The sequence below is a fragment of the Artibeus jamaicensis genome, unplaced genomic scaffold (genome assembly GCF_021234435.1).
Source record: "Artibeus jamaicensis isolate MK-2021 breed Jamaican fruit bat unplaced genomic scaffold, CSHL_Jam_final contig_519, whole genome shotgun sequence".
Taxonomy (NCBI): Eukaryota; Metazoa; Chordata; class Mammalia; order Chiroptera; family Phyllostomidae; genus Artibeus; species Artibeus jamaicensis.
The window spans coordinates 28,074,732-28,099,508 of NW_026521871.1; the positions used below are offsets into that span (position 1 = coordinate 28,074,732).

The 24,777-nt window shown below is 47.1% G+C and overlaps 1 long non-coding RNA gene across 1 annotated transcript; it reads right to left on the bottom strand.

Moving 5' to 3' along the window:
* Window positions 1-18,186: 18,186 nt before the first annotated feature.
* Window positions 18,187-24,416, bottom strand: LOC128628028 (uncharacterized). The gene is made up of 3 exons (XR_008392347.1): window positions 24,364-24,416; window positions 23,662-23,746; window positions 18,187-18,663 (listed from the first exon to the last, which is right to left on the bottom strand). It is a non-coding gene; the product is annotated as an uncharacterized LOC128628028 (long non-coding RNA).
* Window positions 24,417-24,777: the final 361 nt, after the last annotated feature.

Genomic DNA, 24,777 nt, shown 5'->3' on the forward strand with positions numbered 1-24,777 from the left:
CCCCAGCGGTTTCTGAACTGATGGGGGAAAACCCTCTCCCTCTTCCTTTCCACTGGACCTCCTGCGGGGCGGGGAGCACCACATTTGGTTTCAGCTTACCATGTCCCCAGAATCACCTCCAAAATTCCCTTTTAGAGTTTTAAAAAAGCAAGGGCATTTACACAAACAAATTAAGTAATATTTCAGGTGGTGCGTAATAAGACAAATCACTGAGGTGACGTGTGAATGACAAAGCCTGAGGAACACTGACCCAGAAAAATTTTGATTTCCCCTCTAAGCCTGGCGTATTATTACTCTGCTTAGCAGAATGACTGGAATGTTCTTCTAACAGGCTGTTATATGTTGTTTTAAATAAAAGAGAGAGAGAGGGATCACGATCAAGATTAAACTAGTAAAATGACTTCTCCATGGTCAAACAAGTCACACGTATCCCAGGTATGTGATATATATATATATCTCATGCACACAGACCTCAAAATGGAGGCAGAGAATTAAAGAAAGCAAGGAGGCAGGAACTGTAATGTTTTAGATACAATTCGGCTAAGTGATGCAACCAGGACACAGAGCCCTGGGGTTACTAGGGAAGGGCTGGACAGGGCTGCGACCATTATAAGGGCTGCAACCTTCACTTTTCCACAGTTAGACCCGCACCTGTTTCTTTTGTTGTGTAGCATTTACTGTCCCTGCTCACACGGGTGTGAAGGAGTGGGGGAGGGAAAGTCACTGCCAGAGGCCTGAGGGCGCACACACCCTTCTCAAAGTTACAAATAGCCCTTTAAACATTCGTTGCTCCGGCGAGGCGGGGTCGCCTGGCTGCCATTACCTCTTCAACAGCAAAGGGGCCGGGCACCCTACCTCCATTTGCAATGGACTCCCCCAGTTGTCCGAGTCTGCAGTGGATTAAGGCGACTCCCTCCCCACAGGCCTTGAACACTCCGCCCAGGGGGCCCACACATGTGCCTCCCTGGTCTCAGGAAAGCTTCAGACCTGAGGGAGCGGACAGAAAGGGGATCTGTGGGTCACCTGCCTTGCCGGGCTCGGGTTTACTTTGTTTAAGAAGCGACGGTGGGAGTGAGCACGCAAAAAGGTTCTCAGCCCACCCCCTCGGCCCCACCCAGTGGCCGGGCCACCACATGGCTGCAGACCTCCAACTCAGATTCGGGGCGCTCTGTGGCGCCCCGCCCGAGCCTCCCAGGCCCGAGGTTTGAGCTGAATATCGAGCATATTACTCAAATCCAAGTGCCACTTCTTTCTGAAGTCTACTATTGTGCCAGTGCAGAAAGCCACGTGTTCTCCGCATTGGGCTCTCTACACAGGTGACCTTTTCAAGGGCTCACCTGCCCCACCAGGTCTCTGCAGGAGTGTGTGTGCGCGCGCGCGCACATGAGCACTCTGGCGCTGCACACAGGAAGGACCTGGTCCCGGGAGCTCCCGGGGCTCTGGGCGCACAAGGATGTCCGAGCCAGGCCTGCGCAGCACAATGGACCGCTCGCCCGGCTGGCGCGTGGCCGAGCCCTGGGGGTTTCGGAGAATCCTGTCATTGTTCGTGGGGCTGGGCGGCCGCCGCCTGCAGCCGGCGGGCTGCAATCTATTCACGGGGCTGTCGCGGCCCGCGCACCTGCCCAGCCCCTCCCCTCCCCGTCCGCCATCTGTCGTCTGAGCGCCATTGTAAGCAGAGGCGCCTGGCATCCTGGACGACACCCAAGGGGACCCGGGGTTTAGGACGGGTGAGAGGCAAACAAGGAGGGTTTATTTCCAATCCCATTTGGAGGTCACCTTGAACAAAATAGCCAAGCCCGGGGGCATCCGCCCACTCCCCTACCCTACAGGTTTTGGCGCAGGATTGCTTTGGGGGCCCCTCCTGGATCAGGCAACCAGGGTCCGCAATCTGAGCCCAGACTCCTGCTTGGACTTTCTGACTGTTATCTGGGCTGGAGGGACCCGTCAGCGGCAGATCCCTCTGCAAGCCTCCCAGAAGAATTCCCAGGAGCCCGTTTCAAATGCAGATGTCGGTTTTGTCTGCACGCCGATCCTCCGAGGTCGCCCCAATTGTCCGGGCCTCTAGGGACGCTGGACTGAAAAGTCTCTTTGCTGCAACTGCCAGTGCAGGCCTCTCACGTCCCACCAGCCAGCCTGCTGCCCGGGCAGTCTTTTCTTCACCCACAATTGTTTAATATCTCACATCTTCCTTTAATGTTACTGGAAGTTTTAAATGCTTCGCTATATCCCAACCGAACAGAAAACAAACATACCAAAACAAAACAAAGCTGTGGTCATCGTGGTCATGACATCCTTTTCAAATTGCCACCCCCTCCCCCCACACACCACCATGGTACTGCAAAGATTCTAATCCACCCTTCCTCCTCCCCAGTTCCCAGGCTGGGAGAGCTGACCCTCCCCCCACCTCACTTCACCCCACTGTCTTCCACACACAAGCACATCACCTCTTTTCATAGATGGGAAATTGAACAAAAGGAGCTGTGGACAAAGGTGGCTTTATCTCTCCGAATTTAAAACAAAAAGCACCTGCCCTCAATTTGGGCTGCTATTATTACTAGCAGGCAGATCTCCATGCAGACAGTGGTATCTGGGTGAACGGAGGAGGCTGGAGAAGGCCGGAGGAGGCTGAGCCTCTCCAAGCCTATGGCTGTCTGTGGACCCAGCTGCCAGGAAAGGGGAGTGAGGGCACCCCGGAGATTCCAGACCTCAGGAAGCACACTCACACAGGCAGGGCAGAGTCCCATGCAGAGTGGGGCTCTTTTCTAGAAATTTTTAGTGTTTGCAGCTCATAATTCTCCATCCAAAGGAAGGCCTGGTGGAGTGAAATCAGACCAGGGAGTGCAGAAACCTTGCTGAGATGCTGCTCTCCAGGTCCCCTCTATTGGACAGAACTAGATACAGAAAAAAAAAAAAAAAAGAAAATGCTTCTCTGAATCCCCTTTCCCATCCCCTTCAACTCACAGATGGTTTCTTTCCTTGAGTGTGTCAATATTACTAATTATTCCTGGGCTGTGTGTTTACACGTGTGTGTATGCATGTGGGTAACAATGTACACGATACATATTTCAAAAGAAACAAATGGCTGTTCACTGAAAAACAAGCCTCCCTTCCATTCTGTTTCCATAATGCCAGTGCTTGGTTTCCTGTTCCTGCTTGGCCGGAAGGCCTGGGCTTCCATCTCAGTCACTGGGCTTCTGTCTTGCCTCCAGATGTGGGACCTGGCACAAGATCCTCCTCCTCGCTGAAGACAATCTACTGCATGAGATTGTTGGGACCAAATGAGACCATATAAAGTATCCCAGATCCCCTGAAAGGCTATGTGCTCAAAGTTGAAGTTATCACTTTAGGAACAAAGAACTATTCTCCTTCCCCTCCCCTTGTCTAGCAAGGTTCGCAGACATATTGAAGAGTTCAGACAAGGAAAGGAAAGATTTGAGAGCTTGGGGATTATAGGCTGTTACAATGTGGAGGAGAGCTGGAGTTAAGAAAACATGAGCCCAGAAAGCTACAGGGATGTGTGTCAGTTAGGTTATGCTGCATAACAGCCAAACATAAAACACATACGACAAGAAGCTGCTGGGAATCTGCAGACCAGTAGCTGCTCTGCATGAGGCTGTGGATTTGTGGGGTGGCTGGGGCAGTTCTGTTCCATGCGTCTTATTCTGGGGCTGCTGAGGGGCCAGATCCCTAGGCTACAGTGTTCTGTCAATGACAGAAGTAGGAGGAGCAGAGCCAAACTCCACAAGGGTAATAGCTGCTAACATCTTATTTGCCCAAAATAATGCCAAGTCAAGGGCAGCAGGTGGGGGGAATGTTCGGTCTAGGCACTGTGAAATAGTGGCAAGGTCATGTATTACCGTAGAACAGAGAACTGGGGGTATTATTCCGATCACTTCTCTCTACATTCCCTTCCTAGACAGCACCCATCCACACAGCCTTAAATACCATGCATTTACTGAGGATTCTCTAACTTACATTCCAGGCCACAGCTGTCCCCTACGTTCCAAACACCTCTGAGTTCCCACAACCCTCTATCTCCCTCATATCTGCACTTGCATATCTTACACACTTCTCCAAGTAGTTCTTGGTTCCCTGTCCCTACCCCTAACCGACTTCAGCAGTGGTCTCTCCTTCACCCTCTTGCTTAGACAAGTGGCAGGGGATCTCCTTGCACCCAGTTTCTTCCCTATCCACCTTCCCAACACACCCAAGTCATTAACATGGTGCTATCTCAAAACGTGCCTTTCCCTGGTCCAGACCCTCAGCATCTCTTACCTGGATGAACAGCACAGCCTTGTAATTGCTCTCCTCACCCTGCCTTTGCCTCCTTCAGTCTTTTCTCAACAGAGTGACATGCATAAGCTGTTGATCAGGTCATGTCACGCCTCTGCTCTGAACCTCCAATGGCTCCCATCTCAGAGAAAAGTAAAGTCTTTATAATGTTCTACAAAATCCTACATAACCTGCCCTCACTCCTCCACCTCTCCAGCCTCCCTCCCTGATACCTGGCCCTCACATGTTCTATTCCAGTCACGCTACCTACCTACTGCTCTGCAAACACCATGGGGCACACACTGGCCTCAGGGCCTTTGCATTTGCTGTTCACTCTGCCTGGAAAACTCTTTTCCAGAACTTCTACACTGCTAGTGCTCTTGCTTCACCTTCCCGAGAAAACTGCCCCTAGCCTCCATATCCGGAATATCACCCCTTACCCAAACTTTCAGATCCCTGCCCTTGTCAGTATCAAACCAATGGCACAATTTCACTTATTTGTTTTGGTTATTTTCCATATCTAGTGGGAGTAATGTATGCTCTGTGTATGGTGGCCACCTCAGTTTGCCCAGAACTGGCCCTATTTCAGCACTAAAATTACTACTTCCCAGGAAGTCTCTGGGAAACTGGGATGTAGGTCACCCACAGGGCAGGGATTTCTCTCTCTCTCTCTCTTATTATTATTAATTTTTGCTACTCTATTTCTACTCTTAGTGCTTAGCACATTTCCTGGCACCCAGTAAACAGTGGCTGAATGAATGAATGAATGAATGAACAGCCAGAGTGATCCTCTGAAAACTTAAATCAGATCACATCTCTCCCATGCTAAAAGTTTTCCAATGGCTTCACATTGCACTCAAAGCAAAACCTAAACTCTTCCCCATGCCTGTGGAGTTTGTCTGCTGGCCCCTGCCTGTAGCATCTCATACCTTCCCTTTCTGCACTGTTCTTGAGCTCTGGAAAGTCTGACCCCCTTCCAGCGTCCTCAGGTATGCCATCCCTCTGCTTACCCCCAGGCCTTTGCAGTTGCTGTTGTCTTAGCCTGAAATACACTTTTCCTGGAGGCTTCTGCTCATCCTTCCAGGCTCAGTTCAAATGGTGTGTCCTCAGAGAGGCCTTCCCAAGCTGCCTAAGGCGCATCTCCCCTGATCTGTCTCCTGCACTCCATTCATGGCTAACTGTGACCACTCCTGTAGGTTTACATGTTTGTTTATGACTTGTTTACATAACACTACCATCTAGAATACACCGAGTGCTTTCAGATACCTGCTATAGCACACTTTGTGGTCAGGCACGGAGAGGGGAGAGTTGAGAAGTTTTCATGCCCAGAGTGAGGAGCTAATTTCACCAGGGACCAAACAGGCTCTTTGTGCAATGAGGGAGTTCTCTGGACTTTGTCAAGGAAGATACTAATGGTAATAAAAATAATATATGCCATTTACCCAGCACTGAACATGGGCCAGGCACAGTGCTGAGCACTTTTTATACATCACCTTGTTTAATCCCACAGCAGCCTCTTTATTATCTCTATTTTCAGGTCAAAGAATTAAATGTGAAAGGTACTATCTGTTGCCTACCTAAGGTCCACTCTCCACATCCTCTTTGCTAATAGCACTTAGGTTCTGTAGAGGGTGAAAGTGGGTCCAGCCCTCCGTGATGAATAGCTCAGTCAAACAAACCCCTATCTGTGGAAGCCACCATTAGCTAAATTCATTGTTGCTAGCAACGGAACCACATTCCTAAAGAATAGACTGGGGCTCAGGTAACTGGAGAGAGTCAAACCTAGAGAGGAAGGATCTAGTCAGGAAGTTGTGACTGTGAAGGACCAGCAGGATAGTAACCAGAAGTGAAGCCCAGTTGTCGTGGTGACTAAAACTAAAAAGATCCTGAAGACATTTGCTTCTGAGACGACTTAAAAAAGAGAAGGCAAACAACAACAACAAAAGTCGCACTCACTGTTGGCCAGGACGTGACTGTGGAATTCTTAATAGCGACAGAGGGAACGCTACAGGAAAGATCAGGGGTAAAAGATGCAAGGTTTTGACCTCCGACAAGGTACAAAAGAAGGAACATTTTTTAGTCTGCACTAGGCTTCAGGCACTGTGTTGGGAGTTTTGCATTACCAGCCCATGGGGACTTGCCAACTGCCTTGCAAGGCAGAAATGATCATCTCCACATTACAGAGGAGGAAACTGAAGCTCAGGGAGGAAGTAAAGAAAAATATGTGAGAGCTATAAATTCAAAGCAAACCCAATCAAAAGCTCAGCAGGCTTTTTTCAAAAATAAATTGACAGCTGATTCTAAAACTCATATGGAAATACAAACAACCTAGAATACTCAAACAACCTTGAAAAGGGGTGGAAAACTAATGCCTGATTTCATAAATAATTATAAAGCCTCAGTAATAAAGACAGCATAATATTGATGCAAAGATAAACAAATGAATCCGTAGAACAGAACAGAAAACCCAGAAATAAACCAATGCATATATGAACAACTGACTTTTTCACACAGGTACAAAAGTACTGCAGTGGGGAAAGGGCAGTCTTTACAGTAAATGCTGCTGAAATGATTGGATATGTGTATCACAGTGAAGACTGTCCAGGAGGAGGCTGAAGTGGGGGGAGGAAGAAGAGGAGGAAGAGAAGGTAAGATCGTGGAGTCACTTCTTGCTCCATTAAAAAAAGTGAACTCAAAATAGATCATAGATGTTAATGTAAGAGCTGAAATTCTACAACTCTGGGAAGAAAATGTAGGAGTAAGTCTTCATAATAGCCAAGATTTGGAAGCACCCCAAGTGTCTACCAGTAGATGAGTAGATTAAAAAAAAGCTGTAGTACATTTATACAACAGAATATTACTCAGCCACTAAAAAAAGAAGGAAATTCTACCCTTTTCAACATCATGGATGGAACTGCAGAACATTATGCTATATGAAATAAGCCAGTGAGAAAAAGGCAAATACCATGTGGTTTTACTCGTATCTAAAATCCAATGAACAAAATAAACTAACAAATAAAATAAAAACAGACATATAGATAGAGAACAGACTGACAGCTGTCAGAGGGGAGGGGTATTTGGGGGCTGGGTGAAAAAGGTGAAAGGATTAAGAAAAAAATACTCATAGACAACAGTATGGTGATTCCCAGCAGGGAAGGAGACTGGGGGAGGTTGGAGAGAGGAAAAGGGGGATAAACGGCGGCAGAAGGAGACCAGACTTGGGGTGGGGAACACACAGTGCAAACTACAGATGATGTATTATAGAATTTGCACCTGAAACCTATACAATTTTATTAACCAATGTCATCCTAATAAACTCAATTGTTTTAAAAGGGCAAGAAAAGAAGTCACAGACCAGAAGAAACCATTGGCAAATCATGTCTGATATGGGACTTGTATCCAGAATATATAAAGAATAATAATTCTCAAACTCAACAATAAGAAAACAAAGAACACAATTTAAAAAGAGAGGGCAACATATGTGAGCATGCTTTACAAAAAGATAAGCAGTTGGCAAATAAGCACATGGAAAGACGCTCGACAATAACAGTCACATGGGAAGTTCAAATTAAAGTCAGAATAGGACACCGCTGCACATCTATTTTAGGATGGCTAAAATAAAACAGACTGGCCATACCATCGTTGGTGGGTATGTGAGGGCAGTTATACTCTCAAACACTGTGTGTGGAAATACAAAATAGTAAACCACTTGGAAAACAGTTTGGCAGTATTTTTTAAAAGTTAGGTATATACCTGCCAGATTAACCAGACATCCTCTCCTCTCCAAGAGAAAAGGAAGTATATGTTCATACAAACACTTGTACACGAATGTTCACAGCGGCTTTATCCGTAATAGTGGAAAGCTGAAAAAACCCAAATGTCCATCAAAAGATGAATAGATACACAAATCACAGTGCAAGCATACAATGCAATACATGCAATAAAAGGAAATGAGTTATTGAGCCACACAACAGCATGGGTGCTTAGTGAAAGAAGCCAGACAGAAAAGAACGCATCCTGGATGATTCCATTTATACAAACGTTTTAAAACACCACCTAATCCATAGGAATAGAAAGCACATCAGTGGTCACCTGGGTATGAGAGGGAGTGGAAGAGAGGGGTTGGCTAAGGGACATGAGGAAACTTCGGAGATGGTGGAATGTTCACTGTCTTCATTGTGGTGACCATTTTATGGGTTCGTATGTTAAGTCACAACTTAACATGCTCAGGGTAGTTTATTATATGCTGTTTTTTTAAATGCCCAACGCCATGCAGAAGTTCAGCTGAGAAGACCATGCAGAGCTCGTCCAACCAGCACAGGCTGCACTCAGATGGCCATCATCTGTTGGCAGGAGTTATGTGTGTGAAAACTCCAGCTGGAATAGTTGGAATTCTTCATCTAAATTCCAGGAAATCCAAGGACTTCTGGGCACCATATGAAAACATACAAGAAAAAAATGGTTTATTTTCTGAGAAAAATAAAGCATATTTTATGGGGTCATGGAGCCTCTGAAACACCACCAGCAGCCCTTTTCCTGGGTGCCTGTTGGGGCCGGGGCTGGGGGTGGGGAAGAGGGAGCTCCAGTCTGCCTGTCTTTCTCAGACAGACAGTCCTTACACTCACCGAGGCTGACAGGGTGGGAATCAGGGAGACGAAACTCCTACAGACTTCTGAGGATGGGGTGGGGGTGGGCGTGGGGGTGGGTGGCAGGCTGACACAGAGCTCCAGGCTGGCAGAGGCTGCAAATTCAGAAACGTGGGAAATTAGTCTGGGTGACCCTAAGGGAGGCTGTGTCACCTGCAGCTATCTCTGGTGTCCAGACTGAGGTGGGAGTTGATCCCAAGGGCAAGCTCTTCCCTGTAGGTAAAGACACACACACACACACACACACACACACACACACACACACACACACGATGTGGATGCCCTGGCTGGGTGCCAGACAGCAAATCAATCACCTTGGTCCTCCTAACCACATCAAACTCTTCATCTGTAGAGCTTGTCACTTTGTACCCAGGCCTCAACTGTGTTATTCACTCCTTCCATTCAACAGATAATAAGTATTTACTATGTGCCCAGCACTCTTGTAGTCTCTGGGAATCTCCTGCCCTTGTCCTGTGGAGTTTAACCTTCCAGTGGATAAAACAGACGATATGCAAGACAAAAAAACAAGCATGCAAGGTGTCAGACAGCCATAAGTGTAGTGGAGAAAAATAGAACAGGAGAAAGGATGGACAGAACTGGGAGAGGAAGGGTGAGGCTTCACAAAGTTCTAGTCTGACCCCGCCCTCTTCTTGCCTATAATGGTTTTTTCCCCTAATCTTAGAACAGACCACAAAGAATCAGGGTGGACTTTGTTGGTCCCCTGGCAGCCACAGCCAAGACCCAGTCATCTTCTCAGCAGCTTCTCCTGGACAGAAGGAAGACACCTTGGCAGCCGCCCCACCACTGCCCCTTCATAGGCTGCTACTGGGGGCTGCTCATCCTTGGGCCCGGTGATGAGTTAACTACCCCAAGAACTGAGAGCTTTCTGCTTCTCCTTTCCAAGAACTAGTCCTGCTTAGGAATTCAGTCCTTCCTAAACTTACAAAGGCCCTGCACCTTAGTCTCCCATTCTTTGCTGAGCCATTACTGTGTACCTCCCATTTATTTATCCAGACCTATTTCTCTGCCTGTAATCATGCCACCCAAGTTCCCACTTCTGTGCTTTTACGTCTGTGAAACTCCTCACCTAAAATGCCCTCCTCCTAGTCAAACACATTTCATGCTCAAAGTGGAGCTGTAGCCCACCTATCTCCAGAGCAGGTGGCCCTCCCTGCCGCTGTCAGCCCCACGAGTCCCCCTCTCTTGATCCCCAACATCGCACCACACCTGAGCCCCACAAGTCGAGGCCATGCTGTCTCTGTTTCACTGCTACCTCCCTGTGGTCTGGTCCCTCCAGCTGTCCTGGGTGTTCCTCCCCCGTCTTTAATTTCTTCTGTATCCCTGAGAGGCAAGCTCATGCTAAGCATAAAAAGGGTACACCACATACATAGCTCATTCCTTCCTTAAAAATAAGCCTTTGTCCGGATTTCCTTCTCTCTCTCTGAGAAATGGAAATGGTTTGGAAAATTCCAGTTTGGGAGTGTTCAGCCTTATTTGAGTTGTGCAAGTATGGAAAAAATGTGCCTTTCCCACAATTAACAGATTTCCCAGCCTTTTCTCTGAAAGAAATTCACCAACTTCTGAGCCCCGGATGTAAGCTCGCCAGTGTCTCCATTTCTCCAAAGAATGACTTGTCCTCCCCTGTACACATCACATACACACATATATTTTGGGGTGAATGAGGAGGACAGAATCAGAGTGGGAATTAACCAATCTTGGAAAAAAAGGCGTGTAACAAGTGGAAAGTGGCAAACTCTTTGATGCCCAAGCCCCCTGGCTTTCCAGTGTCCAAAGAAAACCATGTCTCAACAGCTTGCGTCCCTGTTTGTGTCTCTGCTCCCTCTGCATTTACCCAAACTCATCTGCTCCTCTGCTCAACAAACACTAATTGGAAGTCCGATGCGGTTGGCAGTTTCTTAAGTGACTCCCAAACGCCCCTTTCCTGGTACTTACAGATACTTGTGCAATCCCATTCCCTCGAGTGTGCCCTGGGCCTGCTACCTTGCTTCTAATGAAGAGAATACAGTAAAAATGGTGAACATTACATCCAACATTTGTTTCCAAAAAGGGTAACGTTCGTCTTGTTCAAACTCTCTCTGTGCTTCTTGTTTACTCACTCTGATGAGGTCAGCAGCCAAGTAGCAAGCTGCCCTGTGAAGAAGCCCAGGTGATAAGAAATAAAGGATAGATTCTGGCCAGCAGCCAGTGAGGAACTGAGGCCCTCAGTCCAATAGTCTGTGAGGCGCTGAATCCTGCCAACAACCACGCGAGCCTGAAGCAGCTCCTCCCCATTTGAGCATTCGGATGAGGCTGCAGCAGCAGCCAACACATTGAAACATGCTGAGCCTGAGGACCCAGACAAGCTGCATCCAGATATCTGACCCACAGCAACTATAAGGTATTAAATGTGTTTTTTTTTTAAAGATTGTTATTTAGTGTATTTTTAGAAGAAGGGAAAGGAAGGGAGAAAGAGAGGGACAGAAACATCAATATGTGGTTGCCTTTCACGTGCCCCACACTGGGGGCTGGGCCTGCAACCCAGGCATGTGCCCTGACTAGGAATCAAACAGGCAACCCTTTGATTCACAGGCCAGCACTCAGTCCACTGAGACACACTAGCTGGGGCTAAATGTTGTTTTAAGACACTATATTTTAGGTGCAATTTGTTATGAAGCAATAAATAATTCATACACCAACTATGGGCCAAGCACGGTTCTCAGCCCTGGGATACAGCAAATGGTAAAACACACATACATCACGCCCTCATGTAGCTGACAGTCCAGTGAAGGGAGAGGGGTGATAAATAAAGCATGGTGACAGAGAAAAATAAAGCAGTCAAGGGAACAGGGAATTAGTAGGGTTTGGGGTGGATGGTGAGGTGGGGGTGACAGTGATTGTGGCTTTAGATGGGGCAGTTAGAAAGGCCCCTGAGAAGGTAACGTGTGAGCAGAGGCCTGCAAAGGAGAGCATGACCCATGGGCTATCTAGGGGAGGAGTGCTCCGGGCAGAGGAAATGGTCTGAATGAGTTTTTGTTGTGCTCGGCAAAATAAAATTTAGAGAAGGAAAGGCTTCCAGCTTTTCTCTTTAGCCTGCAGAAAAATCACTTAACCCAGGCAGCCCACCAGAAATGCACTCCAACCTTCCTCCTGCTCCCAGAGAGAGCTCAGAGTCCAGACAGAGGTAAGCTTTGTTTCCCGTGCCCTCGACATAGACAGTTACTCAGCTTGACAGGTGGGGCTTCTGTGACTTTGTGGGGAGGAAGGGAGCTACCTGATGTTTCTCCATCTTGCCCTCCGCCCTGGTCTGGCTTCCTTGCTGATGCAGAGTATAGGGTGCAGGGGTTGGCAGGGGGACCCCAGGCCAGAGGGTATACCATCTGCAGAAGACTTGAACTACCCAGTTCACTCTAGGATCCTCAAGGCCACCAATTAGCATTGGGCTAGACTCTCTCAGGGTCAAGAGAATTTCTGCCAGAGCCACTCTGACTGCCGAGAATTGGTTGGACACAGGGGCGTTGATGACCACTCACTTCCGTCTTTACAAGCTGTAGGCTTAACTGAGGAATTCAAGGGGAAAGCAGTTTACAAACTGTTGTTTGAATTTCCCTATGAAGAAAGGAGGCCTGAAAAGTTATCCTACTGTGTGCAGAACTGGAGATTTGGGGAGACTCAGAGATTCTCCTTCCCCATGCACCCCGCCCAGATGTGAAGCTGGACACGAGGGCCAGGGCACCACAGCTGCCCAGTAAAGAATAAAGGTTGAGAGAGGAGGCGCCAACAGCTGCTTCCCTTTTGAAATCTGACAAGAGCCAGATCTGATCTTTTGGCCCAAGTCGGAATTGAGTGTCTCTGACTCCTGTCAAACACTGTCGTTACTGATGCCGCTCATGCACAAGAAAGAGGGTGTGAACTTGCCATCTAGCCGGTGGGGCCCAGGACAGCCCCACTCAATACAGGCCTGACCTTGGCAGCCAGGAGTGCTCTGCTTCTCCACACACAGGAAGGAAGGATAAAATAAAGACATTTTACAATCAATAAAAATGGGGAGCGATTGTCATCTGCAAACCCACACTAAGGTGGAAAAGAAAAATAATCCCAAGTGGAAGCATGGAGATAAAGGAAGGAAGGAATAAAGAACAATGAAAGACTAATATATGGGTAGATTCAAATGAATAGTGATAATGCATAAGAAAATAATAATAATGTCCTGTGAGGTTTAAATATATATATGGAATATACATGACAGGAACACAAAAGATGGAGGGGGATTAAATGGAGTTCAAGTATTCCACAATCTTTACATTGTCCTGGAAGGGATAAAAGTATAAATTTACATTAAACTTTATTGTCAAGGGTACATATTGTAAACTCCAAGGAAACCACTAAAAATAATAAAATAATATATAATTAATAAGCCAAATGGAATGGAATAATAAAAAAAGTACTGCAAAAGCAAGAAAAAAGGAGAACAGGAATATAAAACAAGTGAAACAATAGACAAATAATGAGATTTAGGTGGATTTAAAACTGAAGGTGCGAGTGATTTCATTACATATAAATGGGCTAACTGTTCCAATTAAAGTTAAAGGCCATCAGACTGGACATTTTTAGAGGTGTGCTGACTGGGGGGGTATGCACCCTTCCTCCTGGCTCCCCTGAGATCTAACCTCTCACTACATGGAAGGCTCGCTTGAGGTTGGAGCCGCAGTAAGTCACCTTACAGCCACAAGGCCAGGTCTAGATGCTGTGGCCGATGGATGGGAGAGCAGAAGAATGAAAGGAGCCTCGTACACTGAAGATTCTTTGGAGCTAGCATACCAGCCCCAAATGACCTGCCTCCAGACTTCATGCACTGGGGCAAAAAATAAATCCCTAACTTTTCTAAGTGTAAGCCACGGTTTGTGTGATATCTAATACTTGGGGCTAAACAGTCCTTGATACACAGGTTTAGACATTACCTCTGCAGAAGCCAGGGAGTGTCAGATACTAACCTTGAACCAATGAAAACTGCTGGGTTGTATACCATTAAAGTCTCTAATGAGCACAGTGTCACCTCACTGCAAGAGCAGAGGCCACTTGGAATAATCAGACCACAGGGGAGTTTAACAGATTGGAACTAGTCCTGGGCATACCTCATCTCTCACACCAGAGGGACAATGATAAGGTACTTTATACACAACTTAAATGAGTTGGGGAAAAAGTGATTTCTTGTTGGTGGCCATCAATCATGAAATAATATAAATCATCCCATGGCAAAAATGAATGTCCATGACTTCATTTCATTCATTCAACAAATATTTATACAGCATCTACTATACATTGTTCTAGCCCTCAGGGGTACAACATTGAACAAAACCAAAAAAATTCCCTGGTCTAGAATGTATTGTAGTTTACATTCTAGTAGCAAATACGTAAGTGAGATAAATTGCATGTAAAATGGTGGAGGGAGCAAAAGGAGGAAAGAGAACAGGAAATGAGGTAGGTGGAAATTATAATGATTATTCGGTATGATTAGGGAAGGTCCTACTGAAAGGTGGTGTTTGATAAAGGACCCAAGGGGGTGAATAGGAGACAAAAGACTTGGGCTAAAACTCTCAGTCAGCTCACGCCAAAACAGAGGAAAGATTCTGAAAGCTACAACTCGTCCTCATGAATGGCTTTGGGTGAGGGTGCTGCTTGCTTGAGAACTGCTGTTGAGTCTTAGCAAGGGGGAACAGGGCACAGAGGAGGTCCGACTGCAGTGTGGTGGGAGATGAGAATTTACAGGCCTGCTCAGTGAAGAAGGTAATTATTGTGCCCATTCTGTCTGGATGCCATTGCCTAGATTGTTTCACTTCATGCTCATAATTACCCTATGTATGAGGTGGGTTTTATTATGGTGCTTGTTTTATTTTTATTATTTTTTATTTTTAAATATATTTCATTGATTATGCTACTACAGTTGTCCCATTTTCCCCCCTTGATTTCCCTCCATCCTGTGCACCCCCTCCTACCTGCATTCCCCCACTTTAGTTCATATCCATGGGTCATATATATATATAAGTCCTTTGGCTTCTATATTTCCTATACTATTCTTAACCTCCTCCTGTCTGTCTTCTACCTACCATTTATGCTACTTATTCCCTGTACCTTTTCCCCCTCTCCTCCCACCCACTCGCCCAACGAGAATCCTCCATGTGATCTCCATTTCTGTGATTCTGTTCCTGTTCTAGTCATTTGCTTAATTTATTTTTGTTTTTGTTTTAGTTCGGTTGTTAATAGCTGTGAGTTTGTTGTCATTTTACTGTTCATATTTTTATCTTCTTTTTTTAGATAAGTCCCTTTAACATTTCATATAATAAGGGCTTGGTGATGATGAACTCTTTTAACTTGACCTTAACTGAGGAGCACTTTATCTGCCCTTCCATTCTGAAAGACAGCTTTGCTGGATAGAGCAATCTTGAATGTAGGTCCTTGCCTTTCATGACTTGGAATACTTCTTTCCAGCCTCCTCTTGCCTGCAAGGTCTCTTTTGAGAAATCAAGTGATAGTCTTATGGGCAGTCCTCTGTAGGTGACTGTCCCCTTATCTCTTGCTGTTTTTAAGATTCTCTCCTTATCTTAAAACTTGGCTAATATAATTATGATGTGCCTTGATGTGTTCCTCCTTGTTCTTCCTTGGTTGGTCCAACTTTTTTGGGACTGTCTGAGCTTCCTGGACTTCCTAGAAGACTATTTCCTTTGCCAGATTGGGAAAGTTCTCCTTCATTATTTGTTCAAATAAGTTTTCCACTTGTTGCTATTCCTCTTCCCCTTCTGGCACCCCTATGATTCAGATGTTGGAATGTTTAAAGATGTCCTGGAGGTTCCTAAGCCTCTCCTCATTTTTTTGAATTCTTGTTTCTTCATTCTGTTCTGGTTGAATGTTTCTTCCTTCACCCTACATCACTGATTTGAATCCCAGTTTCCTTCCCATCACTGTTAGTTCCCTGTACATTTTCCTTTATTTCATTTTGCATAGCCTTTACTTCTGCCTCTAATTTGTGACTAAAATCAACCACTTCTGTGAGCATCCTGATTACCAGTGTTTTGAACTTTGCATCCGATAGGTTGACTATCTCTTCGTCACTAAGTTGTATTTTTGCTGGAGCTTTGATCTGTTCTTTCATTTGGGCCTTTTTTTTTTTTTTGTCTCAGCCTGCCTGTTACATAGTATGGGGGGGAACCTTAGGTATTCATGAGGGTGGGGCAGCCCAACCTCGCTGCATTGTGATGCTGTTTGTGAGGGAGGGGTTCAAGAGGGAACAATGCTGCTTGCTCCACTCTCTGCAGTTTTCAGTCACTTCCTCTGCTACCCATAATCGGCCCTTCTGGTGCTGATTTCTGGTGGGTGGGCTTGTGTACATTCTAGGACCCTGTGGGTTTCTCCAACAAACCCTCCTGTGAGGCTGGGAGTTTCTCCCACTACCACCTTGACCCTCACAGGTGTTTTCAGTCAAAGGTTTGACGTTTTATTTCCCTGCACTGGAACTCTGGGTTGCATGTTCTGTCTCGCTCCCTAGTTGCTCCTCCTGGTTTATCTGCACGCTAATGTGGGACCGCCCAGTCTGCAGTCTGCTGCCTTGCCAGGTCTGCCAACCACTGCCTTGCCCTGAGTCTTCTCCACCCAGCTTCCTATCTTTGCCTCTCCTACCAGTCTGGATGAATGTTTTTTTTTTAACTCCTTGGTTGCCAGACTTCCATAGAGTTCGATTTTCTGTCAGTTCTGGTTGTTTTTTGTTTTTAAATTTGTTGTTGTCCTTCTTTTGGTTGTGCAAGGATGCACAGTACGTATGACTATGCCTCCATCTTGGCTGGAAGTCTTGGTGCTTGCTTTAAACAAGATGAGAAGAAGGCTCATCTTTTCACCCAAAGTGGCAAAGCCAGTAAGTAGGAAAAGAGGCACCTCACAACACACCCCTCCATCTCCAGGGACATCCCATCTGGCCAACATGCAGGGGAGAGCAGGGGTGAGAGAGAGCACGGAGGAGGAAATAAAGAGAAGGGAGTCCTGGGAAACTTGGCCCCTCTCAGCAGCTCTGGGTTGAGTGTTTCTTCCTGATGCAGCATTGAGAGGAGGTTTGTGGGTCCAGGAGGCAGATGCAAGAGCCAATGGGCCCAGTGTCCAGCATGAAGCAATTCACAGCTGCAGAGACCAAGGGCTTTGCCCTCCCTCCACCTCATCCCACCCCCTCGCTCACCCCTACTGCTATCCCCGGCTCATACTCCCTTAGCCATTGTTCGTCATGGAAATGAGGAGGCTGGGCATATGCTTTATTGGCGATGCCTTTGTAGGCTCCTGACCCAAGGGGAAGGATCTGGAATGTGTGGCCAACATTAGCCTCTCCGGTCTGCTTGTTGTAAGCAAGACATCTGAACCACTGGGACAGGAACATGCGCTGGGCTCCAGCATATGCCAGGATGTGAAGGCTGGTTGGTGAGATGCCCCTCGGGGCTCCCCTGAATGGAAAGGAGGCAGGGAGAACAACAGAGTTCCCGAGTCAGTGCCCAGGAGAGGAGACCCACGGTTCTTGCTCCTTTTCTCTCCGTCCCGTTTACTAGGTGTCAGGCACTGTGAGCGCACTTTACGTACGTTATCTCATTTGGTCCTTGGCGCAGCCCTGTGAGGAAACCCCACTTCATAAAGGAGGGAACTGAGGGAGATGTGAGGTGCCAAGGTCACACTGATACAAACACCCTGGCTCTGAACCACTGCGATCTAGTCCTTTTCTGTCCCCTCCCTTCTTGTTCCCCTTTCTGAGCCTTTAGTCCCCCTTTGTCTTCCTCCTTTCTGCATTTCTTCTTTCTCTTTCTTCTTTATATCCTTTGGTCCAATAAGTACTTATAAATCAACTATTATGTTCTGGGCACTGAGAATAAAGCAGTGCAGAAAGACATAGCCAAGTTTACATTCAGTTAGGGGTAGACTGACCAAAGGAAATAAACAAACACACAAATAAATTAAAAATTAAGGAGAGATGAAATAGCTTGTTGTTACGAAGAGAGACAGGCCAGAGAGCACCTACCTGCAGGTCGGGTGTTTTCAATCGGACGGTCGGGGAAGGCCTCTCTGAGGAGGCGACGTTTGAGATTAGAAGGAAAGAAAAGGAAGGAACCAGCCACGTGCAGGCATGAGGCCAGAGTGGGCCAAGAGGACTCGGGGCTCAGGGAAGGAAATTCCTGCAAAGGGGAGCAACTTTCCGAAGAGAGGAAAATGATCTAAATCTTTATTGTGGCTATGGTTATACAACTGTATACGACTACCAAAATTCATCAAACTGTACACCAAAATGGTTAAATTTTGTTAGATATTATACATAATATTTTACACCTTATTAGAAAATTCAGGTGTGACTTCATCCAAAAGAAATAACTGATCAGCCTGCCTCCATGGTCCCTGCCCTTCCGCAATCCTGCCCACCTCAGAGGAAACACTGTCCCTGTGCCTCTCTCCCCAGAGTCACTCTTCGTCACTTTGGGTTTGGACTGAGCTTAGGAAGGATCTGCTAAAAAGGGACTGAAAAGGATGGCAGGGCAGTCACGAGCCTCCAGACGTCCGGCAGAGTTCAGACGAGGACCGGAGTGCATGTGGGCTGCACCCTCACTGTCTCCGCCTCTGAGCCACCTTATTTCACCAGGATGACGGGCTCTCATTGTAGTTATTCCACTGCCTGGTACTTTTGAAGGTCGATCTAATTTCTTTCCTGTCTTCACTTATGTGGGTGCACCTGAAACAAAATAGATGGTTTCCTTCCTGCCAGAATTTTCAGATTCTTCACACAGGTTGATGCCATTGTGAATCTCTAAGATAGGAATCCTGTTTATAGAGTCTCCCTGGCACACTGGAACATGGGTTGCATGGAGCCTGCCACACAGCACACCCTAAGCCTTTGCACAAAACAAGCCGGACGTTATCATGTCTCCCAAGTGACTCTGTAGCCCGTGTCCAGTCAAACAACAGAACCTTTCCAATGGGGCTGAAAGGTCAGATGCTCTGCCCTCAAGAAGTGGCAAAAGATGTGCATGGGAGGGACCGTGTTCTGCCCTCCACTCTTGCATGGATACACCGAGAGGAAAGAAACAAGACTGAAAGTAAAGGCCAGTGTTCCCCTGGATGCCCAGTTTTCGTGATGACATGGTGGTATCTGAAGGTGTCTTGCATCTCCTAGAACTATGGGCTCAGCCCCTGGGCCTCTAAAACCTCAAGCTTCAAGTCCCCCTTTACAAGGTCTTTACTGCAGCCCTGGAGTCTTGGAGTAACAGAGGACCACAGCACTACCATCACAGAGGCACCCCACCAGCCTTAACCTTGGCAGATGTATGGGAACCCTGCCCATGGCAGGGAAAGCAAGCCCTGAAGTTGTAGAACCAGCTGAACAACCTTGAGCTTGCCAGCTTCCTGCCCCAAGTGCCCACACCAGTCCTGACAAGGTCGGAAGGAGCCACCCCAGTGAGAAACACCAAGAGGAGGCTGAGTCTGCCTCAACGGGGAGGAGGGAAGAGCACCTTCACCCTGGCTCCACCCTAAACCTGCTTACTGGAAAGAGATAAAAGGAAAAAGTCTGACCCTCCAGCGGAAGAAGGCAGGAGAGGAGAGAGCAGGAGACTGATGTGGACAAAATTCTGGAAAATGGAGAGCAGACAGATGAGGTTGCAGCTTTCTCCCAGCGCTGAGCATCTGGGGAAGAGAAGAAACAAACGTGGCAGAGCCTCAGACTCTTAGTGAGCAGAAGCCCTGGGCATCTCCAAGCTGGGGCCGAGGGCGAGTTGGCTGTAAACCTCCTGAAGAGGAACGTACTCTGAGACAGCCCCCTTCACTTTGCCTGATTCCTTACCACTGCAAAGACCGGAGTTGCCCTCTGGAAAGACCGAAGTTGAGCATGGCAGAGGGGGGGCCTGGCAGAGCCCACTGCCCCAACGCCCTTCCATTTCCCTTCCTTATTCTCTTCGGGGCCCACGGGCAGCCAGGCCCCCAGACTCCAGGCGGCAGATTCAGAGGACCCTTCACTGGGAAACTGATTCGCCCGAGGGTAATGACCTACAAGTTCCGCTACTGTGGGGGTCCCCAACATCAAAGCCAGAACGCTATCTCTGTTTCTGTGAGACCCACCAAGAAATAAACTCTGCACCCACACAGGGCTTCCATCAGCTGTGAAATGCCTCCTTCTTAAACAGGGCTAGACAGCTAAATCATTTGAGAGAAGCCTTAACTATGAAAAACAGAGCAAAACAAACAAACAGCAAAAAAGGAACTCCAAGGAAACCGAGATAATGTGGAGGTTGGAACAACAAAACAATTTTCATAATAATTACCACTCCCAGAGGGATAAGAGAAGATAGTTAATTTATGAAACAAGAAGATGGTGTTAGGAAAGAAAACATTAGATTAAAAGAAAACAGCTCTTGAAAGTTAAAAATGAAAACAGCAATATAAAAGGGTTGAAATATCAAGGGGTGAAAATTTCTCCCCAAAATGAAGATAACAAGAAAAAATTACTTAAAATCAGAGAATTGTTTTGGGAGTTCTAACATCCAAAATTATTGGACCCCCCAAAAGGGAACAGTTCAACTGGAGAAGAGTAACCACCAAATCATATGCGAAACTTTGCCCCACAGAAGCCAAAAAGAAAAAACACATCAAGGCATCGCACTCAGAAATGCCAGGGTGTCAGACATGCACAGAAAATCCTAAAAGCTTCCGGAGAGAGAGAAAACAACCCATATCCAGGGATCAACAGTGAGAATAACATTGTTTTTCTCCATGGCAACACTGAAAGCAAGAAGATAATGAAGCAACTCTTTCGAAATTCAGAGGCAAAATTACTTCTAATCTAGACTTTTATACCCAACCATCCATAAATAGTGTATGACAGTAGAATTAAGAGATTTTAAGGTGCAAAACAATTTTTTTAAATTTGCCTCCTACAGATCCATTCTTTGGAAGCTCCTGGAAGGCAAAGACAAGAAATCTGGAGACAGGAAAACAAGTGGAAGAGAAGTGGGGGAAGGGCCCTTCCTGAAGGGAGATCTCAGGATGAAAGCTCTTTGGTGGGAGCAGAGGGTAACCTGTCCCAACTCCCCAGATGGGGTGCCATCAAGATGAACATTGACAGGCTAAACTACTAATGGGTCTTATTCATGGAGTTGAACTTTGGGGTTCTACCTGTGTACTTGGGCACAAGTTAATGCTAAATATATACCACACCTGGGAAATGAAAAAATGAGGCAGATATTTAACTCCAACAAAAATAAGAGTTGTGAAAGAAAGGAAGTGTAATCATGGCGCAGTATGTGATTCAGCTATTAACAATATTTATCTAGTCACAATCATATAAACATTGAATAGTAATTTATGCAAAAAATGACATGCAGCCATCATCAAGGGGCAGGAAGGAGGCAAGTGTGCATGTATGTAAGTGACTATACGTGTCTGCTTTGTAAGGGAGCTCTGTCCTAATTTTTCATAGTAGAAGGAAGTTGATAACAACTAAAGCAGGAACACCATAAAATAGAAGACTTTTTTTAGAAATTTAGGTGTCAGTAGCAGAACATGCAAAAGATTTAAAAGCAGTTGTCTCTTGGACACAGAACTTGGGGAGAAGAGCGGAACAAGGCAATGCTTTTTACACTGTGTTACTGTCTGACTGCTTCAATCCTTTTATTAGAGTATAATTGACTTTTTAAGAAACGTACACTTGTTTAAAGTACACAAGGTAATGTTTTAGCCTAGATATACCACAAAGTGTCCCTTTGCAATCTCTCCCTCCCACGGTTCCTCCTGGAGGTCAGTAGCCGCCCATGAAGGGCTCAGCACTTACCGCTTCTGTTCCGGTGAACCAGGATGTCTGTGCTTTCTGGGCAGGTTCTCCAGATGCCAGCCTTGGAAGACACCTTGCAGTCCATCTTGGCCTTAGCACTCAACTTGAGAAGCATCACCTGCAGGAAGCCTGCCATCACTCCCTCACTATGCCCATACCCTCCTTCTCCAAGATGGGGAGCTCTGTGCTCTATAGTTTACTAGCCTCTTTCTCCCTTGAACCCAGTGACTTTTGAACTCCGCAAAGATGGAAGGAAACCCTTGGACTCATAGGGTCTGGCTCAGTGTGCATGCTCAGGAAATATTTTTTTAATGAATACAGAAAATACATGAAGAGCTGCGTAGAAGTGTGAATAGGTGTGTGAACACAAGGTGTTTTCCCAATGTCAATGATTTAGGGTTGTATTAAAGATTGCATGTATCTCTTTCAGACCACGTGAAAGTTCAGGATAGACTGAAATGGGAGGAAAGTCAGGAACACAACTGGAGCCATTAGTCCATTCTATGAGCCTGGGAGACACCTGTCCCCTGGACAAAGCCCTGTCACAAGCGTGACTCCACCATGCCTCTCTGGGACAGAAGATCCACCCACCTTGGGAGCCCTGGGAGCTGACCTGGCAGTGGGGATGAAGCTCACTAGGGGGCAGTCTTTTATCACACTGGCCCTGCCCCAGGGCCAAAAAAACTCGCCCTGGGTTCTTTTCTGCAGGGAGCCTTGCAAATCCTGGGACTCTTCACATTCCCTGCAGCCTCTGGCCAAGAGCAGAGGGTCTTTCCCAGCAGCGGCACACCTACTAAATCAGTTCTCAGTACAAGGGAGCTGCGCAGGAAATGCTGGTGTCTGGGGTCACACTGATATTGCAAAATGGTCTTCCCTTCCTCACTGCCTCCAGCATGCCAATTCTTAGTTACCATCTCCAGCCTGATGGCTACCCAGACAAGAATAAAATCCTGTAGTTTATCAATTTATCCACCAATACCCATCAGACACTACCTCCTGGACACACGCTGGGCTAGGGACCTTGGAGGTCCTTGGCAGTTATGGACCTTAGAGCAGGGGAGGGAATGAAGGCAGTGACCAGAGCTCCCTCCCCAAGGGCAGGAACCCTCTCACCCCTGGGCCTGTGGGAACATCTGAGGCCAAGGGCACAGATGAAGGCCTTGAAGTCAGGGGGTACGCGCAGTTTGGAAAGTGAGGACTTCCTGATATTTCAGGGCAGCACCTTCTTATCTCAACCATTGTGGGGCCTGCTTTCAAAAATGCTCCAACTTGGGAGGAAATGATGCCCCAAAGACACAGACTCTGTGAGGCAACCTGTGCTTGAAGGAGATTCTGAGCATGATGCTTGGAGCAAAAAAGAAGATGGTGGTAGTGGAAGGAGAGAATTTGGAGGAAAACCTTGGGATGGAGTGAGCATAAAAGGAGGGTGAATAATGGACCCCAGGGGCTTGCAGAAGGAGGAGAAGGCCCCCAGCTTGGCTCTTGAAACTGAAGCCCTGGAACTTCCACCCCAATGCCCAGGCTCTTGTTGCAAATTTGCTACCTGTTCCAGATTCTGATGGGTTTCCAGGTCCCCATAGCCTGTCAAAGGAAGTATCCAGGAGGCACTGGAAGGGAGAATCTTCCTCTGATATTGCCATCTGGGCCCCGGAGCCCTTTCTCCACCAGTTAACCACTTGGGAAATAGGAGACCATTTCCTTCCTAGCTCCACGGGAGGGAGCTGATAGGGTACAGCTTAGAACTCACCTTCATACTCCTGTTGCATACAGAGGGACACAGCCCAGGCCCAAGCTAAGGAGTGACAAGGGTGTTGGTGCCTGGATCCCTTGCTAAGCCCCATACACACCTATGATGCAGCCACACCCTGGGGAGCTGCCCTCTTTGCAAAAGCATCAAGTCTGGCTTACTCTGAGAACTGGGTCACTTCTGCACCTTTCCTGGGCAGGATTCCAGACCCAGCCAGCCACAATGTCATCCAGGAAGAGTCATTACCTGCAGGGGGAGTGGAGAAAGAGAAGGGGACAAGATGGTCAGAGAAGGACAAAGCCAGGAGGAAAAAAGCATTGGCTCACTAGGCAAGCCTCTCTTCCCCTGCGGGAAGTGGACATGATATATGTGCTAGCAGGCTGGCCAGCCCAGTGCCCACCAATGCACACCTGCCTCTGGCACCTCTGAGCCATGCTGAGCCCTCACCCAACCACCCTGCTAAGCCAGGTGTGGCTCCCAGCTCAGGCAGCTGCACCAAGACCTCTGGCCCTGCCCTGCCTGGAAGGCCCAGCCCTCCATCTTTGCAGAGAGAAGTGTATGTAAATTTCCCATTCAGGTTCTGGGGTCCCTCTTCTCCTTCTGTTGCTCTAGGGCATGGAGGTGAGTAGTCAGAGAGCCAATTTATGCCAGCTGCTTACTTTCCTGCTCCAAGATGTACCTCCTTGACTCTAGCTCCCTTTGGCCCACCCCATTCTGCAACCACCTCAAGGATGTTTGCCAAGCGTTTTGCAGGTATCCCCAAATGGCCCAAAGACAGAAACTGTCATGTGACCTTTCCCCTGATTTTGCACCCCCAGAGTGCACATGCCCACATCCACTCTCACACCTTCACCAAGTATTACCAGGAAGAATGCTGTCCACAGGGAAGGCCACCTGGGGACCTCTTCTCCCTTCTCATCTCTCAAATTTCTACCTGGTGGATCTAGTTGAGACGGTGGCATACTGGTCGTAGTTTCTCTCTGTGAGGTGGTCCTGGGATAGCCGAATACCCCTTAGTTGGGCACAAGTACCTTATTTTCTCAGTTGTTTCAGAGCTGATCGCTGTTTGCAAGTGATAAGCCAAATACAATATTTGGCTTCCAAGTAAATCACACACATGTACACAATTTTAGGGGGGAGGGCTGTATTAAAAATTAACAATGTCCCTGGATAGTAAACAGCTCTTTGAACTTAAACCATTTTCTTGTCCCTGGTCCCCCTCCAGCAGATGCTAACTGCACAGCAAGGTGGGGAGAACATGACCCAGGCAGACATGG